The 21,288-nt window shown below is 36.4% G+C and overlaps 1 protein-coding gene across 1 annotated transcript in view; it reads left to right on the forward strand.

Moving 5' to 3' along the window:
- Window positions 1-2,079: 2,079 nt before the first annotated feature.
- Window positions 2,080-21,288, forward strand: part of LOC139465690 (nuclear hormone receptor E75-like) — a 33,676-nt gene continuing 14,467 nt past the window's right edge. The window contains exon 1 of the mRNA XM_071247474.1: window positions 2,080-2,368. The gene's annotated coding sequence lies outside the window, so the exon portion shown is untranslated. The remainder of the gene's footprint in view (window positions 2,369-21,288) is intronic.

Genomic DNA, 21,288 nt, shown 5'->3' on the forward strand with positions numbered 1-21,288 from the left:
CTTAATGATCATTTTATTCTCAATTCACAGATGCTCAGAAGAAAATCCAATATAACAGTATAATTGTCATCCAATATAGCAGTATAATTGTCATGCAATATAGCAGTATTGTTGTCATCCAATAAAGTATTGTTCAGACAAAGAAATATATACAAAATGCATATTACGAGAAATGTAATTGTTTCGAAAATTCGAAATGCACTTTATTGTTGATCTCTATATAAACTTTAAATCAATAAATATATTTAAGTCAAACATGTCGAACCCTATAACCTTAAAAAAAACCAATATCTCTCAGTTGATTTTATTATGTTTGAGTTTCAATTTAAAATATCTTAAGTTAACGATATCATATCCAAACAATGAACTGCCCTCGCGCTTAGTCGACACTCCAGGAATACGTCTACATGGTTGTATTTTTAAAATATAACTTGATTTAAAACTCATAAAAAGATGACATATCACATAACACCTAATTGCTGATGGGTATCTTATACATCTAATAATTGAAAATAAATATATTTGCTGTTTTCGGCACAAATTTACAATATTTCAAACACGGTAAGGGTCATGTGGTTGAATTCAATTCTTTCCCTAGTCTGCATGGAAGGAATTTATTTTTGCATAAAATTACTTTTCTACAGACTCATGCAGAAATTAGTGATAGTTACACAGACATAATGAAATTCAACAACAGTTCTTTCAATTTTCAAGGACATAAAAAATAAACTTGGTACGGGTATGCTCTCCTTTGCCCCTCATGTGTAGAGAGGAAGTGGGGATAGTTCGATAACAATAAATATAATACCACAAGGCACATACGTAATCTGTTGTATGGAAACTGTTTAATAAACCTTTTGTTTTTTTGTGATGCTTGAAACGTTGACAAATTTAAGTTAGACAATTAAATAAAATAATTTTACAAAACGGCTTATTGTTATTACTGAGTTCGGGTAGAGTTCACGAAAGATTGGAATAATCAACTAAGCTTTTGTTTTTGTTTTTCTTATTTTTATCACGTTGTCGCGGGTAAGTTGTTTAAAGCTACATAACTTTTGTTCATTAGTTTTGAGATCTTATTAGTTATTATTATTTAATTGCTGGGAATTATCACAGTAACAGTTGGATACAGACATTACTGAGGTGTTACCCGCTCGGCACACATACCTGCCCGCGAATGGAACTCGCACTGTCGCGCTGTCATCCACCCTTGCCGTGTTTAATACCAACAGGAACCGGGTCATAATATTTAGAAGGACTTGAGTCTGAATCAAATTCCTTTCACAAATGAACCAATCACTGTGTGTAGTTTTACCTGGAATGCACAGTATACCTGGAGAGCTGAAGCAAATAAAACGCCCGTGACGTCACGAACAGCCGACCACGTGACTGAGATTCAGTTCATACTTAGTGCGCTAAAGTCGCGGTATTTGTCAGCTATAATATCGTAGTTATTGACAGACACAAGCACCCACAACACAGTCTATATGAACATTTACTCATTTCTAACTGTTGGCAGTACACAAATGTAGCACGTTATCAATGTATAAGCTTGTGACCGAGGTATATGAAATGGGGCATTTGCCTACTTCCCCGTGCCCTTGGAGGTCAGAAATCTAGTTCAGCCTCTAAGGTTAGTTTGACCTAAAAAGAGATATATTCCTGTTCTCGGTGATATATCCCTCTAACACGATCTCTGCTCCTATTCACCCACTGCTATATTCATTTCAACCACGCAAGCTGTATTTCACCCCCTCAAAATGAGTAATTAATCCAAATATGCCGATTTACTCGTTGAGCACCCTTGTGCACTTAGCCGACATAGTTAATGATTCTGAGGTCATGCGAGGACGAACCGGTTTCTAAGGGAGAGGCGATCTTAAATCCGACACAACGTTTTCGACATACTAGAACCAGGGGCCGAATAATGTCTGTGTATCAACTATATACATCTTTATCAAAACCATTACGCTAACATGTTCAGTTTTGATCGAAAAAGCTTTAGTTTTATTGATCGGATATGAGCTTAGTGTCCTTTCGGTGCTCGTGTTTACGCTGATTCTCAACCGATCCGGCGGCTGTGATATTTATATACATATGACTGGGAGTTCTGATCGGTCACATCTCCACAACGCCAACTATTTTCACGTTGATATTGTGCGTATCACAATTTTGTCATGGGCAGATCAAGTCAGAACCACTCTCATTCAATTATTTAATATAAATTTATTGATAGTACCGGTACTCTATTTGAACAACGGTCTTTGAGATAGTTTGAAGATTATTTTTTCAACTGCCACAGAAGACTCGGGTTACCCCAGACTACAACAATCCAACTTTACTTAGATCAAGACAACCTGCTGAAACGGTGAGTACATTGATTGTGCATCGTGTACAGGGTATTCAAGTGTCTGCATGTCTTGTTTGAGCCTATGTTAGGATTCCTGCTTGTCCGACTGATTTTGTATATTTTAATACCTATGTTAGTAATCAAAATATATCTATTTCTTACATTCCTATGTGTCAGAATGAAGAACATATTGTTTCTTTATCATACTGTTTTAGAATTATTTCTAGACCTGGTACCATGTTTTGCACGTGGGACTTCAACAATGCATGCGCATGTAAACATGTGAGAATATTAAAGTTCCGGTGTCCACATAATATGCAATAAAAATATGTGACATATGGGAATATTTTATTAAAAAGATCTGCACCGTCCTCGGCATATACGTTCTCAAAACCCTAAACACGAAACCAATATTTAATAAAGTACAGTCGCAAACTTAAATATTATTTAATTCCTGTTTTGTATTATCCCCAAATATACCCCTATGATTGTGACACCACAGAAACGCGGCGCCATAATCACTCATAATATTAATTAAAGATATTGTTAGTTTTCTTAATCTACACTCCTATTTGGTATATCAGAAACGAAGGTAATGCATCTTTAATTTTATTGGTAATTTCTTATATGGATATACTTGAATGTTCGTGTCTCCATTTTTTTAGTTCAAGTTAGTTGTCAATTCTGTTAAGTCTACAAATTACATCTACATGACGGTGTTTGAAAGAACTGAATTGTAATCTAACAAATCTAGAATTCAATAATAAATTATGTTAATACGCCCACATGTACCTAAAATGCTCAATTTTGTGTTGACGCACAACAAAACACGTAGGTGTATATATCTCACAAACAAATTACATTGTAACACGTTACTTAAAATTGGATGCTGTATAAATAATTTCAAATAGGTTTTTATTTAAAAATTAATTTGTGTAACGTACTGTGGAATGAATCTAAGAGGTCTTTAGGAAAGCGATCTCACGATCGGACGTTGTGTGACTCTTATGACGTTCACTATTGAGTATTGAAACTGGCCCGACAACCTGGAGTCCCAACATACTATTATTTTGAAATCAGGCGGAGAAAGAAGAATGACTGAAAGTGCGTAAGTCTTTTTCTTCTTGCCATGTTAGAATGTATGTCCTCTAAATGCATTGCTACTGATCTATACAACACACAGACACACACACACACACACACACACACACACACACAGACACACACACACACACATACACACTAACACGCACGCTCACACACAGAGCAGGAAGATGTGCAACGGCCTAACATTGGATTTTATTAACAGTTACAAAGGTATAAATGTGTCCATAGGTTTGTCAAACCCCATTAAGTAATACTTAGGAAGTACTTAATTATTATCGCTTATAGCCATGTACCATCACATGTGTCTATTTGATCGGCTTGCAATATTCGAAACCGCCATAACCGAACGTGTTATATACAATGGTTTAATCCGAGTGGGGTTCCTATATGTTAGTAATATGTATCATGGTAGTATTCTTGCAAAGCTGAAATGCGGCACGTTCCCTCTAGAAATAGAACGTGGTCGCTCTTCACATCCAAAACCTCACTTACTTCATCGTAATCGCAAATACTGTGACCACCAACAAGTGGACAGTGAAGTCACTTTTTTTTAACTAAATGTCCATTCTATTCTTACATAAGATTTTCATTGTGGACACATGCCTCTCAACTTGGCCCATTATTCTCTAATATGTCACCAATAGACAGACCATATCAATGATGCAGAATGATCTGCTTATTTCTCCCCTCTACACTGCTGCTACCTTAATGTTTAATCACAGATAATTCACCACGCAATAGAATATTTTTTCAAATTTTAAGATGATTGTATTTCACATTTAAGCACTAACGTGCTTTTATCCTAAATATATTTGTATTCTGGTATCTCGTAGGTCATTTTTGGCCGGACAATGTACATTGATGAATGTTTGGTACTATCCTATACGTTTGTACATTGTGTGACACCGTAATGAAATAACCTTCTTCTGTTAGTTTCCTGCTCGATATATACCGCTTTGGCGTGATCTGGAATGTCCAAGTATATCCATGTGTGCTTTCCATGTATACGCATATACGAAAGTGAACGGTATTCTTTACAAATGTAAATACATTACCAGCATTACTAATATTATATTGAATAGATATAGCAACAGAAGGAATGACCGATATGAGTAAGATATATAACATGGGGCGTGATCTATCAATGTTTTATTTATTTATGACGTTAAAGAGGTTTATATATCGTAAATAACAAAAGTGACATTTGCTGGACTGAAGAAATAAACGAATCTTTTCATAGTTAAACGTATCGCTGCCTGTAGGGAATATGTACACGTTGAACTAACTGCACCTTGCATGAAGACGATTCTGGATCTTTTATGAACACAGATTTAGACACATTTCTCAATATATGAAAACTCAAAACTAACTCGAACAACATATATCAAAGGGGGTGTAATGTTGTATTAATTACTATGAATAATTAGTAATTACACAAACAAATATCGTGACAGTTACAATAGCACCTGCTGAAACAATATTAATGCTATCTTCTCAGGAGAATATCAATGAACATGCATATCTGTACATCTCTACTTGAAAAAACCAAAACACACACGCACACACACACACTAACACACTAACACTAACACATAAAAATCACGTCACTATATACGTACATATATATTAGAGCGCTTACCTCGAATTCGAGATAACAAATACATCTCCAAACTTGGGCTCTGTTGACTTAAATTTTGGCATATGTAGCGTGTCAGGTATTGAATGGACAATTGACTCCAGAGGCATTTTTAATGTACATTTTGGCAAGAAAACGATATGCGTGTTTACCGACCAGGCCAAATCGGGGGCCATCGACCCCAAACTTTGTTTCGTTTGTCTCGAGTTTCACAAGAAAAAGCTTTCATAACCATCTCGGTATTGTCCGGATTTCACTGCACATGACATGTCAGCCATGATCTGCATATGAAAGCACCAATTTACGAACATTCAGCAAAGAATACAAAGTAACACCACCCACCCATCCCAACAAAATAATTATAACATCAACAAACAAAACAAAACAAACACACACCAAAACCAAACAAACACCCTACCCAACCACCCCAAAAAAATGTTTTGCTTTTTTAGAAAATAAATAAAAATATAAAAATAAATAAAACAAAAAACAAACAAACAGCCGGCCCATCTACCCTAAATTTGGATGGGTTTAAATAAGAAACACGCATTTTTCTAAAAGTAGACATGTAGCGATTTGTTAACCTTGGTAGCTTCAGACGTGGTAGGGTTAATATTATACAAATCCTTATGTTTTTGTGATTAAAAGCAACAGAAACCTTTCCATAATGATAAGACATCTTTGCTTAAAGAAGATTGCACTGTACGATTCCGACTATATCATAAGCATGTGTTTATGAATCACTATCAAATAGTGATGATACAGGTGTTCGCGAAAAGTTCTGTGTTTCACCCGTCACAAACACATGCAAAGTCAAGCCAATTGCTCACCTGAAAAATCATGGGAACAATAATCAAAATAGGGAATTGAACTTACATTATTTTCGTCACTGAAGCGTCGACCCGTGAAGATCCGGCGTAGAATAGGTCTTCAATAACCCATGCTTGTCGTAAGAGGCGACTAACGGGATCGGGTGGTCAGGCTCGCCGACTAGGTTGATACATGTCATCGTATCCCAATTGCGTGGATAGATGCTCATGTTGTCAATCCCTGGATTGTCTGGTCCAGACTCGATTATTTACAGACAACCGTCATATAGCTGGAATATTCCTGAGTGCGGCGTTAAACAACTAACAAACAAAGACTGAAGCGTCAAATTTGAAAATATCTTCCACTTGTATACCATAAAACTGTTTTAAAGCTTACTGCTGCCTGATGTTGTAATCTTTATGACCTAAGGCTCTTTGAAATCTGCGAAAGTTGAGAAATGTAGACACCAAAGGCTGGAGATGCTCATGTACTATAATTGTTTTACATAGAAGGAAAGGTGATCATTGGAAAGTTGAAGTCAAACCTCTTGTCGTTACGTGGACAGTAGTTTGTCACTTGAATCTAAAACTGAACCAAATGAGGCGGTTTCCCCTTTATTACTACTCCGTGTGGGTAAACAATAGAAGGGAATGGACAATTTGACCTTTATCAGACGATATCATATCCTCGACATACCAGAAGCTTAAGTTCTTGGCGATATTCTCTTGTTTTGATTTAACCAATGATGATCCGAACCGAAATTCTGATTCATGTGCATAAAGAAACAGATCAGCAAGAAGGGAGCACGGTTGGTGCCCATAGGGATGCCTACTTACTGCCTAAATGTCTTATGCCTACATCACACATATATATTATCAGTGAGGATGTCCAGCATGCCACATATCCTATTGTATAACCACTGAGTGATGGTACTGATTGTATGAGGTTCTAATGACAAATGTTGCTTTTTATCAATTTATTTTAATTATATATCCAGAAATGATAATTTTACTTTCTTAGTCATTCGAATTAACAATGATGAAAGTCACCCCAAGCTTGTAGTTATCTGCAATGAAGATCTTCTTTAGGTAGAAAAATATAAATATTCTCGTCGGCAAGGCAAACATTTGTACGGTAATTTAAGAAAAGCATATTTTAAAACATATTTCCAATAATGCAGTCGTGTGGAAGGTATATTTACGAACTACGTGGCATCAATAACATAATTCATTTTATACCAGTTAATAATAAAAAAAAGTGTCATTTTAAAATGTATTTGAACAAACTGAAATGCTAAATCAACATTAACCGTGTTTTTTTATATCACATGATATGTTAAATGGAAAAGAAAGTAAAACATTCCGATAATATGCCTATATGTATCAATGCAAAGACGATTGACATTTGATGTAAGGATTTATAAAGATCAAGTTTCTTTATTTAAGTTTCTTTACATTCGTTGCTTGCTCTTGATTACCATTTTGAACTGCATGTTTACTTTAGGCATGCAACGTCTCTGAACCCTAAATGACGTCACATGTTCGTCAGCCCATGTAATGAAGTAGATGAGTCTCAACTGAATAACACCGATTCTCTCTCTCTCTCTCTCTCTCTCTCTCTCTCTCTCTCTCTCCCCCCTCTCTTTCTCTCTGTATAATGGCGTCAGCTTGACAAGAGGGTGTTCAGTTATTACAATGCAAACGTTGTCGTAGTATTGTCAATTCACATTGTTATATAGCGACCTCATCAGATCAGATTACACCAACACCTGCTATTATCTAAACAAATGTAAAATTCAATGAAACCTTGACACCCACATACTAATAAAATATCTGGTGGCACACAGTAAGGTAAGTCGATTCTTCTACGTGGAACATGACGATCTGCATCTATACATGTACGTTATACCGTTTCTAATATCACATTTCTTCCGTTTGAATGATGCATCTCATTCTTATTGCTCAAAGCAAGTTAAACACTATATAACCACCAATAGACATTTATTGTAAAAGTTGATTTTGTGTTCATTTGTAACCTTGCTTCGTTTCCCCTGTATATATGTGTAGCTATGTTTGAGGTGAGCGTCATGCCACTCTCCCTAATGAAGGGATAATGAGAATGCCTAAGAACACAGTGTACTATGCAAGCTTTAGTTTATGTGACATGGTTGGTTACATGTTGTATTAATCCAAACTTTGGTCGTTATGAAACGTGAGAAAATGTTTCACCAACTTTTCTCCCAATCCATCATGGTAACGACACCCAATTGCACAATGACTTCATGTTATTTTCCTAGGACGTAAATTGAAGATCAGACTGTTTTATTGGCATTTATGAAGACTTGAATGTTTTATTGGCATTTTGAAGACGTATAGTTGAAGACCAGAATGTTGTTGTTTTTTGCATGGATCACTAGTGAAAATAACAATGTTATTTCGTTCTGAAACTTTGGTGTTTCACTGACATGTTTAGAAATAAGTTCCATAATTGATTGAAGAACGGGGTCAGATCGGGGTGGTATTTCTCCCTGGATTCGTAAATATGGCCATCCAGCGACACTAAAATGTTGGGAGACTAAGTAGCACGGTGCCTTTAAGCACACATTAGCAGTACATTGAACATTTATATTTAAAGTTTTTCGCAAAATCTGACAATTTACTCGAGCAAACATTGTTGTGTTTTTTTTTATATATGATCGACCGATGGTTACCTTTATTGTGGTAGTATTGTGAACATTTTTCAGATTCATAAATGGGGTTCACCAGTAGCGTAACCATAGTAATTGCAAAATATTTATGTAAAAGTCAATAGCATACGAAACATTTGATTGTTTATGCGTGTGCATTTTATGTATTATTCGAAGCCTGATCAATAACCACGATATGTAATAGAGTTCATAACTAATAAATGCAAAATGCGATATAGCCTTGACAAACGAACTTCAATATGATATGTACCATGTAACTTCATCTATTATATTGATGTAATTCAGCTAGAATATCACGATTTATTTCTTGATTGTTACACATCGTGAATTTCATTAACAATGGGTGAGGATATGTGTTGGGTGAGGGTGAAAAGAGATGTGTGTTTCTACTCATCACTATTTTGGTACTGAGTACACATTTTGGTATTCAAATAATATTAAATAATGTTTTAGATTATATAACGGTTCTAAATATAGGCTTGACTTATAGAGTAAATTAGCTCGTAATTGTGTTTCGGAAATTAGCTCCGCGCGCCGTACGCATGCTGAAAAAGCTTCATTGGGTATTTACGCGTGCTGTTTTTATACATTTGAGTTTTTCATTTAATGCATGCGTTTCTGTACGCAAGTTAATTGAAAGTAATTTGGTTTTTAATTTTTTTAATTTATTAATCTTTTTTTAAAAAAAATCTGGGTGGGGGTATTTGACGCAAATATGCAGCTTATCTGTAGCTGTGTGTGTGTGTGTGTGTGTGTGTGTGTGTGTGTGTGTGTGTGAAACATCAAAGGTCGTAAACAAAGATATGTTTCAGAAGATCCATTTTATATGTATGCAACAGATTGTCTACACGTATGAACATGAATGATATCACGCAAGAGTAGTTTAAAAGGCGCCTCCTCACATTCCGTTGTCAAGGTGATACTTTTAGGCCCGCCCCTTCCCGCCTCGTACCTCTAATGTATGCAAACTTCAGCAACGCGTGCGTGTCGCGCAATCCTCCATCCGTCTGTACATTGATGGGTGTGTATCTTACGCTCGTTGTGTACACAGGGTATACGCAGAGCAGATGACGTTAACGCTTCGTTGAAGGAAAACAGTGATCATGTCAAACTAGACTACAACTAAGGAAGGCAGTTATGCCGTAAGGTACAATGTTGCGTTTGTGATCTTCTGTTTAAATATCATACATTATGTCTTGTCGTCACCCTAATGCCCTTTTGTTTGTTTTATAGCTGTTTAAACAACCGAAAGTGTGGAACATGTTGACTTAATTAGTGCTCATTTGAGAAATATCAACATTGATCTGTAACTGTGCAGAACTGTGACGATATACTTCCTGTTGAGAGACAACATCGGCATAGGGACTCTGTCCATGCTTATGTGTTTTTATCTCTTTGTGACAAATTGACTATAAGAACTGTTCATGTTTTACTGAGTGGGAGTGCATTGTTTTATTGACAGAGGTTTTTGTTTCTTCATTTTCTTCACGCATTGTCCTTGGGAGCATTGTCATTGTGGACATAGTGAATCGTTGAATAGAGGCGACATGTGTTCTGCCTCGTGAATCAAAATGCTATTTTCCTGTTTTCCAGACACTTTATGCATAATTCCTTTCAGAGTCGCTCGGCATATTTTTTGTTTGTCGACATTAATGAGCCCATAATCTTGATCTTCACATCATTTGACAAAGTCACCGAAAGTAACACGGTGTTTAAACCTGACCGATTCCATGGTTTGCAGTCGAGATTATGTGTTTGATAGCGTTCCCCGGGAGCCATTGTTATTCGCTATTACAACACATAAATTACTCATTTATATTTTTTTAGGCTTTTATCTTTTTGGTGTATATATGTTGTTTTATATTCATGTGTATTCTTACCATGAGGTAAGACATCTACAACAGACGCCTAATGTATTGTCACAGGTCGTAACCGTCTCTGAACATCAATTCACGCTGAGTTTTTCATATTCACAATTGTTTGCTTGATAAACGACGTCTGAATATGCTCATGTCTATACATATGTGTGCATATGTTCTAGATCTGTCTTTTTGGTCATGGTTTGGTCAGGTATACCCTCTGAAACGCATATCACTGAAAATATACGATATTTCTGACATTCCTCATTAAGCAACAAAGCTATCTGTATATTGAACTTTTTTGTTTTCTTGCTTATGTAATTACGAGATAGCTCTAACAGAACAAACTAGCAACTATTAAGTGTAAGGATAAGAATTTATAGATGAACAACTTCTTTATTACAATTAAGAGCGACGTTTCGGTGTAGGTTCTAACACTTGCTTGATAACGGTGTTAGAACCTACACAGAAACGTCGCTCTTAATTGTAATAAAGAAGTTTTTCATCCATAAATTCTTATCCTTACTTAGTTCTCCAACTTCTAAATGCATATCAAAGAAACTATTAAGTGGTATGACCTACTAGTTTAAAGACACTTCGTGAGACACTAAATCCGTACATCACACGGGTGTCGTACATGGTTTGCCTCGTTTTAATGGTTTTGATTGGATGTCAAGGTCACACATGGAAGGTCACGTTGAAACTTTTCTTTTCTTTCATGAAAAATAAAGAGATTGTTTTGCAAAATAATACTTTATTAAACCAATCAAGCGCTATGAGATCCCACATGGAGTCCCACTTACAAACAGACTACATACAGATTGATCTGTGAGTGTGATGCACACGACCTCTTTCTACTTTCAATTTCATTTAATGCATAAAGTTCAGAGTGTCTAAATTTAGTCAGTTTGAACTATTTGGAACGTCATCAGACATACGACGCTGGATGCTGCGGCTGTATCATCACTTCGAAGCATATGGTGTGGCACCGTTTCCGAAAGTATGTGAGTGAACGTACCCGACTTCGCGATCAGATCACTCAAAATGAACAGTCTCGACACGAATCATTCCAAAACTCCTTGGAACGGTGCCTGAAATTTTTTGAAGCGCAATGTGTTGATCACGATTGTCATATCATATTCTGAAGGTTTCACAATGTCCCCGCAGAGTTGATTGTTTTTGATTTACAAGTATAGGGTCGTGCAGGTAACGTGAACTCCTTTGGGTATTTTCTGATTTCCTGATTTGCCTTTATCAAAATGGTACGGGTAGGATGTAATTTCATTTGATAGGTAAAGGAACGGAGCAATGTTGATTTCATAGCGATAATACCGGCGATGCGAGTGTTCTTACAAGTGTTCTGCGGACTAACAACTATGCACTTGAATATCATTTGTTGACGATTCTTAGATACTGATTGAGCATTGCTGCCGTCATCTTTAAAAACATAATAGCAGGAACACTTTGTTAATGCGTATGCATAGCAACGTCCACAATATTCATATATCAATATGGTACCTGCTTTGATATAGCCTGTTTAACGAACCAAACATGTTATTTATTACAATTTAATGTGACTTACATATTCATCATGTGTAATAAATAAAACACCACACTCAGCTTCGTTAGATACAATTTTGACGAAACTAATGAAGTTTCTATGGACTTTGAACTGGTTTTCTCTCGGCAAGATACTATACATGATAAAAAGTCCACAAATTTCGTCAAAAATGTTATCTAATGACATCGAATGTAATATTTCTCTATTTATCATTCAATATGTGAATGGATTTCTTTAAAAGCGAACAATATGTATAAATTTATCATATAATGGGCAGATTTCTCGGCAGGATAAAGTCAACGGATAAAAACGATATCCGTTGGGGTCATATGCGGATAGAGATGCAAATATCAAAGGTCAAGTAGGACTACTTTCACTGTTTATAAACAAACATGGCGTCGTCCTCGTCTTTCGGCGATCGAGTCAAAATTAACCATCGGGAATCTGGATAAACAACAGGGATAATTGCTATCATTATCAAAAGAACACTCTAATATACTGAAAATCAGTGTCTAACTGTGACGTAGCTAAGGCATTTTATAAGTTTTGGCTACTTTGGAGGTATAAATTTCGAAACAATTTTGTGAGGGCGCGAGGCCTAGCCAAGCGGGATCAGTAGCCATATCTGTGCTTGTAGACCTCTGCGACTTGAAACCTTCTCCACAAATTAAAATAGTTGGATTTGGCCGAAATATGTTTGAATTGTTACCTTGTTTGGTTTTGTCGCTGTGTGTACATCTGACTACACTTCTTAACGTTATGACAGTACAGACCGACTGTCAACAACGTATTAGGAATAAACACTATGTATTTAGCTCGCCAAGGCTCGCTTAATACAAGGTTTATTCCTAATGCAGGATGTTTACCATCCCCAAAAACACTCGCGTGATAACCTCTATATACTTTGACACATGTATATCAGTATACACATATAATTATCTATGGTCCGTTTACAAAAGTTTTAGTTTGAAAATAAATAAACAATACTTGTATATCAAATAGAACATTTAGATGATTAGACTATAATTAGATTTAGAGGTTTCAAATGTAGATTACCGATGGCTTCTAATTACTGAGGGTGTGGCGGTATCCTCCCATTATAACTACATGCCAAAATCACTACGGTCTAAACAACAATGTTAATGGTCCAGTGGGCAGCAAATCCCCACCCTGTTCCCTTTATCCCGAAGTGGACTGATCTTACAACATACAAATACAAAACCCTGAATGACTAAAATAGAATGATTTTTTTTCATGAGTAAGATGAATTTTTATATTAACACATAACACAGCATACATGTCATATCATTATTTAATACTTATTGCATTAATATGTTTAAATGATCATAAATTGTAAATGTTTTGCACTATTATTAGCAATTGAGTCGGCCAAGTTTTAATAAATGACCGAAATCTTTAAGAAATTAATATAAGTAGTTGTTTGTTTCACACTTCTCAGCCTGCCTGCTGAATTTATTTAAGCATATGCGCTGTAAAGAGAGTGGGTGTATTTAAACTGTAGAGGCTTCATTCATCATGAGAGAGAGAGGGAGAGAGAGAGAGAGAGAGAGATTCTTTATTTCCTCCAGAAGTTAATCTGAAGATTATACATAATTAATCAAACGTATTCACACAAACTCATATTACCTGTACATATATACAATAAAAGACAGTAGCACCAGTGTCATGCCATTCACACAGTACAGAAGGTTAGATCAGATGACATAATCAAGGTAAGGCTTTAGTGTAAGTACATAAGCAGAAAATATCAATATAACAGATTCCCATGTAACTATATCAATACATTGTGAGAAGTGAGTATCAGCAAGGTAAGGTAATTTATTTCATGTCTCATCTCATACAAATAAAAATATATACATTTGAGATGTTGTTTACTAAGATTTATACATCTATGTAAATAGAAAATTAGGTTAGTTACAACAGTTCATTTACTAGTTTAACTATAACGGGATCACGATGCATATGGAATTACAGCTGTTGCCATGTTCGTGTGCGTTTCATCCAATCGATGATGTAACGATCGAGATTGTTGAAGTTTCTTATTCATTCCCAAAACAGTTTGTTTTGTGGCGATATTTATGCTTTTGTTGGCCATATTTAATGTGATGCGGATATAAATACCTGCTAGGTATTGACCATTTTGACTAATAATTCCATATTTTGATGGACAAGGTTTGAATAGGACCCTTATGGGCTCACAATGTACGCGTTATTTAGAAAGGGCAAACGTTTTAGAATTTGTTGTTAAATTTATCAGATGGACGAATTTCGGTATTTTGCAAAAACCCATATGTAGATTGTTTGTTTTAGAAGCGTGTATTTAACAAATACGTGTACAAGTCTTTGACCAAAATCGATATAACATTAATACAGACTCGTTGTCCAAAGCTTGCACGTTAAAGAAAGAAAACATCATGTTGCTAGTAATGAGAACAAGCTTGATAATCGCAGAAACGTTAAACTAATTTCAAAACATGTGACTCACCGTTGACGTATTCCATGACACACCCATTATAATTGTGTTGTCATGCAGTTTTCTCTTCAAGTTGTTGCATCATCTATGCACATCACTTTAAGAAAAAAGTCTTTAACATGCTTCAAAGAAAATTAAATAAGGAAATATATCGGTAATTGGGTATTGTAGATGAAAGACATGGTAACGTCCCGTGGGAGGTAATATAAGATTATGCAACTGTACCCCAAAATGACGCTGTTCTCAAAAAATGGGAAAATGACTATAACTTTTTATATATTAATGAAGGCGTGTTCGACGAGGATCAATTACGCACAGTCACTGAAGGTGTAATTGATATTCCTACTTCGTCTGCAAGAGACACTTGGTATCACATGAGAAGCTCTGAAAAAATCATTTTTTGTTGAATTTTTACTAAAGACTTTTACGTTTTGTTTCCATAATGACACATCCCCTATATCTTGCCACAAGGGGTAATTTTCCCAATAAAGAAACCAGATACTGACTCCAGAAAGCCTTTAAGCTACCGTCCAATCACTCTATTGTCCATTTCAAAATATGTTCTGATATATTAAAGTTTGGTTTGAGTAAATGACTTGACGACAACAGTGTTTAACCCAGGAACAAAATGGATTTCAGAAATACCGAAGCACCTTGGATCAAATGTATACTTATATTCTATAATAAGTAATCGTAAATCTACCAAGTTAAACTCATTTTGTATTAACTTTCGAAAGGCCTTCGATAGAGACAATAGAAACTATCTCTGGTTTTAATTACTACTAGTGGGTATAAATTGTAGATTTTATTTAGCTGTTAGGTTGCTGTTATATGAGAGCAATTTGTCAAGTGGATCCATAAATGGCCATTTTACTGATAACTTTTCTGTCTATAGTGTGGTAAACAAGGATGTGTTTTATCTCCGTGATTATTTTAAGTTTTAACAAGTTACGCTGCGGAGGAGATATCGATAACACTATTGTGAGTTGCCTACTGTATGCAGCCGACGACCTCGCCCTTATTGCCCCAAATGAAAGGTTTCTGCAATTGATGCTCAATTTTGTACATAATTGGTGTAACCAATGGAGGTTAATGATAAATACCATTCAGACAAAAATCATCCACTATCGTTTGCCGTCCGTTTTCTTGTTGAACTAACGTTATAGTAATTATCATGGCTTTTAAATATCTAGGCATATACTTCCAGGAACATTTAAAAAAATTTTTTACAGCTAAACAAAATTGTAATATCAGCTGGTAGTGCATTAGGCGTTATAATTAATACATTTATGTCAATTGGAGGAATGTCTTACGAAGAATTTAATATTCTTTGCAATGGCTTCGAACAGCCTATCATATGTTACGCCTCAGCTATTAATGTCATTCAAAATAGAGCCGCTGGTTTCTCCTTGGGTGTAGGTAATTAAGCGCCAAATCTTGTTTCTCGTGGGGAAATGGGTTGAATGTCGTCTTCTACAAAACAAAACAAATGCGGTTTTTCTCTTTTGAAAAACATACATTTATCTGCGCCTTGTAGATTATCATTTTTGGTAAAAAATATGGTCCTTAAAATTTCAAGGATCTTGGGATAAGACTGTTCTGGAAAATGTTTAATAATATACAGTTGCAATTTAATTTTGAAAAATCAATATATCCAATTGTTTTATTAAGGATAACCTTAAAATTATAGATCGTGAAAATTGGCATTATCAACTGTGGAACGATACTGGTCTCACAAACTTAGAACGTATAGGTTATTTAGGACTCGCTGACTTGGTTAATGCATGTCATCATATTCCAACTGCGTAGTTCTATGCTTGTGTCAATATCTGGACTGTCTGGTCAAGATTCGATTATTTACAGATCGCTGTCATGCATCTGAAATACTGTGAGTGCTGTGTTAAACAACAAACAAACAAACGAAAATGCGTCTAAAAGGTGAAAGATATTATCAGGGAGTTTCTGTCCTATATTTGAAAATGAGCAAGTATCTGATCATCCTCGATAATCCAGGGTATGATAGCTCCATTCTATTATAAAAATTACCCGTTCGCTACGTGGGCTTCATTTTGAGCCCGATTAGAATTACACGACGCTACAATTAACCGACCAATCAAGAGATGGAGATTTTAACACACTGGATGGTCGAAAATGGTCTTTTGCCGAAGGTGACGTAAATAAGGTTCAAACTGTGACAAACAAAATTCATCTGGTCCGCGGATTTGTGCTCATCGTTAGATTGTCTCATCAATTTAGAAATATCTGCTTGTTTCACTAATTTTGCAAGTGTAAAAAAAGGCAAGTAGTTAAGCAATTTTAACATGGCTGACCATTGTCAAAATTTACGGTGATTTCAAAAGAATAGAATAGGTCTTCAGCAACCCATGTTTGCCGTAAAAGGCGACTATGCTTGTCGTAAGAGGCGACTAACGGGATCGGGTGGTCAGGCTCGCCGACTTGGTTGATACATGACATCGTATCCCAATTGCGTGGATCGATACTCATGATGTCGATCGCTTGATTGTCTGGTCCAGACTCGATTATTTACAGACCGCCGTCATATAGCTGGAATACTGCTGAGTGTGGCGTTAAACTACAAACAAACAAAACCTTGTCCTATATTGATCTATATAAATGCCCGGGTACAACATGTCTTTATTGCGCACTTTTCAAAGTCATATTTCAAAGCGTAATGATGAACCTCACCACATGTATGATCATGTCGAACTATAATATGTCTACTGTCAGTAATTAATGTTAGGTAATCATAGATGATGAAGTAAGTACGTGAGTGAGTGTGTTGGGTTTAACGCCGCTTTTAACAGTATTCCAGTTATATCACGGCGTGTCAGCTTGATGTGGGAGGAAACACAAAGTAATGCAGGTATTAGACGTTTACCACCTTGGCGAAATCGACGAGAACGCTTATGTCGGATACGGGCTGACAAACCTGGAAACATAATCCGTGCAAACCGGGATTCGAACCTACAATCATAGGTGCCCAAGAGAGGCAACTCTGCACAGCGAATTGCGGCGCCTTAGACGACTGGGCCACCTGTGCCCCAATATATGATGAAGGAAACCGTCGCCTGTAACGGTTGACATCTATGGATGTTTAGTAACTGTGCAGAGTTGCGTCCCTTAGGCTTGCCAGAAACCTATGATCATATTTCAAATTCAAATTCAAGATTCGCCCTGATTATTTTTCGAGGTTTGACAGCACCATACCAGCGCCAGTGGATTTCAACAAAGTGTTAAACATCTAAGACCTGCTTCACTTCGGGCTTTCCTGCCACTTGAAGCTGACAGGTCGCGGTTTACAACAGCGGGATACTCCACTCAATTGTTTTTTATCAACCAACAGCGATGAGGTTTATTTCCTTTGTTTATTATGACTGGAACCCACGTAGGTACTGTGTGCGCAGCTCCTGCATTGTGCATTCCGTTGTGATATTGCTGGATACCGTACATAACCCTACAATGAACAATAAATACACCTACAGGGGACAGTAAATACTCCTACGGGTTTGCACTATAATAAATCGTACTCTACCTTGTATTACCCTAACAACTGATATTTCATCTTTCCGAGGCAAGGGAGTTAACTGACTTTAATAGTCCAGTTTCCACCCTTGCCGAACTTGGTTGGAATTTCGTGGCTCGATCGTAGCGCCATCAGTGGCTATTACGAGTTATGTCCTTTCTATGTTCCTCCTATTGACCAATCAGATTCCACCTTGCATTTCCACATTGCAATTCCACCTTGAAATTGCTTCAAACAAAATGGTTGCGCCCAGTCAAGACGATCGATGATCGATAATCAAGATTTATATAGTTACAACACGGGTCTTTCCTCGCAAAGTGCATCAAATTATTTGAGCACTTTGATTATGACGATGGCCATTTGACGGTGCACATGCTTTGAAATCGAAATTTGTATGGCAGTTTACGAACAGGATGTCGATTTTATTACGCGATTTTGACTAGACTATGCATAGACTCGTTAGTCCAGCCAAGTTCGGCAAGGTCGAAAACTGGCCGCACAAGTTCAAATATACAATATACTATACCACGTTGCATAAGGATCTTGACCCTACCCCTTCCTTTGGCGAGGTTATTATGGAGAACAACCGAAATGACACATTAGTTTTCCTATTTTGCCTATGTCAAGCCCATGAGACACGAGGCAATTTCTATCGGTCAACTTATATCTGTAACATAAATTGCCTTGTGTGTCATTCTTTACGAGTTTAGTTTTACCTCATAGCAACTGTCGGCGAGGAATACAGACCGGCTTTATTCCAGGCCGACACATCTGCACCCAGAAGGAACTTTCAACTTTCGTTGACCGCGTGTCTGCAATTTTTCTGCAAGTAAACCACCAAACAGATTGCTCATTTTCGTCAGATGATTTTCGTCTTAATGCAAATACCAAGATTAGAGCTGCAAAAGTCTGTCTATTTGTTTAAAACACATTGTCAACTCTCCCGCCATAGTGGTTTGGAAAGGTAACATCAGTAACGTTTCCTTGACAAGCTAGATGTCTTTGCCTGTGACAGGTGAACTTGGTTTGTAACTAGTCCGCCACGCGAAGTGTCATGAACGTGGTCTTTATATGGTTGTGAAACCAATCTAGTTACCCACTGTCACGTGGAGCTATGTTGTATGGCCTGTTTTTATCGAAAAAAAATATAATTGTCCCAGGAAATACTTGAAAAAATATTCGTCCTTCAGACTGGTGAATAAAAGAGGAATGTTTGTAAGGTGTTCTTATTACAAAAATATTTAGGCTCGTAGTTTAACTTTAAAAATAAATAAATACCAAGACACCAGAAGGTATTGTGACTGTCAGTATGGTTACAGTCATGAAACAGATGCGGTGTCCACCACCTGACGCAAAATGACATGTTCTGTTGTCCACACGTTTTTGTATGACCCTTTCGATAAAATTGTGTCGCTCAGTGTGTTATTGATTCTCAACTAGCGACGCCCACGGATGTTGTAACTGGGTGAGTTGATATTAAGAAAGGTGTGAAAGGTAGAATGTGCATTCGCCAGCTTTTGGTGTATTCACTTCGCAGCCTTAGAAGTACAATCGAGCATGCTCTTTCTACGAAGATTTCAAAGTACGTCTCACGATTCTTGCTGAAAAGATGTTTTAATAGGTTATAACATTCAAGGCCCCAGCAAAGCATTCAAAAGGTCTTATAGTAGACATGCAGAGGGCATTTTCAAGTTTGACGCTTCAGTGACAAAAATGATGTCCTGTCCGATGCTTTTCGCAATTAATAACTTGTATCATATGTGTTATTTTAGGTGAACACTTGACTTGTTTTTGCATGTGTTTATTACGAATGCCATCTGTCATGCAGGATACGCTCATCTTTATGCAACTGCTGTCATCATTTTATAGTGATTGCTAAACACATTGTGTTAATATAGTACAATGGACAGCTTTTAGCAAAGAGAAAATTAAACCTGACCATATCTTTCCTCTGAGGTCGGTTTCATGGGCTATTGCAAAACCATGCCTAATGCTTTTATCCTGTTCCTCGCAAGTTGGGGGTATGCTTTTATGTGCTTTTTCTGGGTCTAGCTCAGACTAACTAGTGGCTGATTGCATGATAGCAACGTCCTTCCCCGTTTTGCACGATGGTACACAACCTCCAGCCTGATCCCCCTCTCATGATAAGCTGGGGGTACTGGGGATTTGTTAGTTTGTGTATTTACGAATTATTTGAACCCCGATCAACTACAAGGACTCCTTGTTGAGTCTTAACAAGTTTAATTATGTGTGATTGCTAACTGCGGGATGTGTTTGAATCTAGAATTAAATAAATATTCATCTTGTAGTGTCTCAGCTTTACACATTACTGGAAACGGGTACCCGACCGTTGATCATATGCCCCGTTAATACTTTGTTGACCTGTTTCATTTGTTTCTGTTATTCAGAGTGGTGGGGATATTGATGAATTTAAGTTATTTTCGCTAAACTTCTTTTGAAGATTTTACCTTTTGCATGGGTGCATATTTGCTAAATAAAAACATTTTAGTTGATGTATTAGGGTAACATTTTAAAATATTTCAGCATTGTTATTTTGATACTGTAACACTGATTAAACGCCTACCGCTGTCTGTTCCTTCCTCAAATTAGTGGTCTTATTTGGGATGAAAATGTCTTTTGACAAATTGAAATATGACTGTCTTCCACGTTTAAGGATGATTTTATACGTGTTTTTATCACATGTTAGTCCATTGTTTCTAATTAAACGCCTACCGCTTTCTGTCTTTATTCAAATTAGTGGTCTTATTTGGGATGCAAATTTCTTTTGACAAATTGAAACATGACAATCTTCCAATTTTAATTATGATTCCATATGTGTTTTTTAATCACATGTTAGTCCATTGTTTATTTTGCTGTATGTACCGAATTGAACTTAATTTTATTGACAAACCTAATGAAAAAAGCATGTGAATATTTTTTCAATTGTAACAAATCTGTAATGTGAATAACGACAATTAAGTCAGATAAATATATTCCAGTTGTTGCCGAATGTACATTGGTTTCTTTTGTTTAACAAATGTTTAATGTTTAACGAACGTGTTTGAAGAGTATCCTACTTTTTATGTTGAAAATTAAAGTATATGAATATATATAACTGTTTCACTATACCATCTTTGTCACATTCATATCATATTCATACCTTATGTTTGTGATTGGTTGACCCTATATTGTTAATAGTTTTCTGTTTCGAATTTCCTAT

Source organism: Haliotis cracherodii, unplaced genomic scaffold (genome assembly GCF_022045235.1).
Source record: "Haliotis cracherodii isolate W230 unplaced genomic scaffold, xgHalCrac1.p SCAF_18, whole genome shotgun sequence".
Classification (NCBI taxonomy): domain Eukaryota; kingdom Metazoa; phylum Mollusca; class Gastropoda; order Lepetellida; family Haliotidae; genus Haliotis; species Haliotis cracherodii.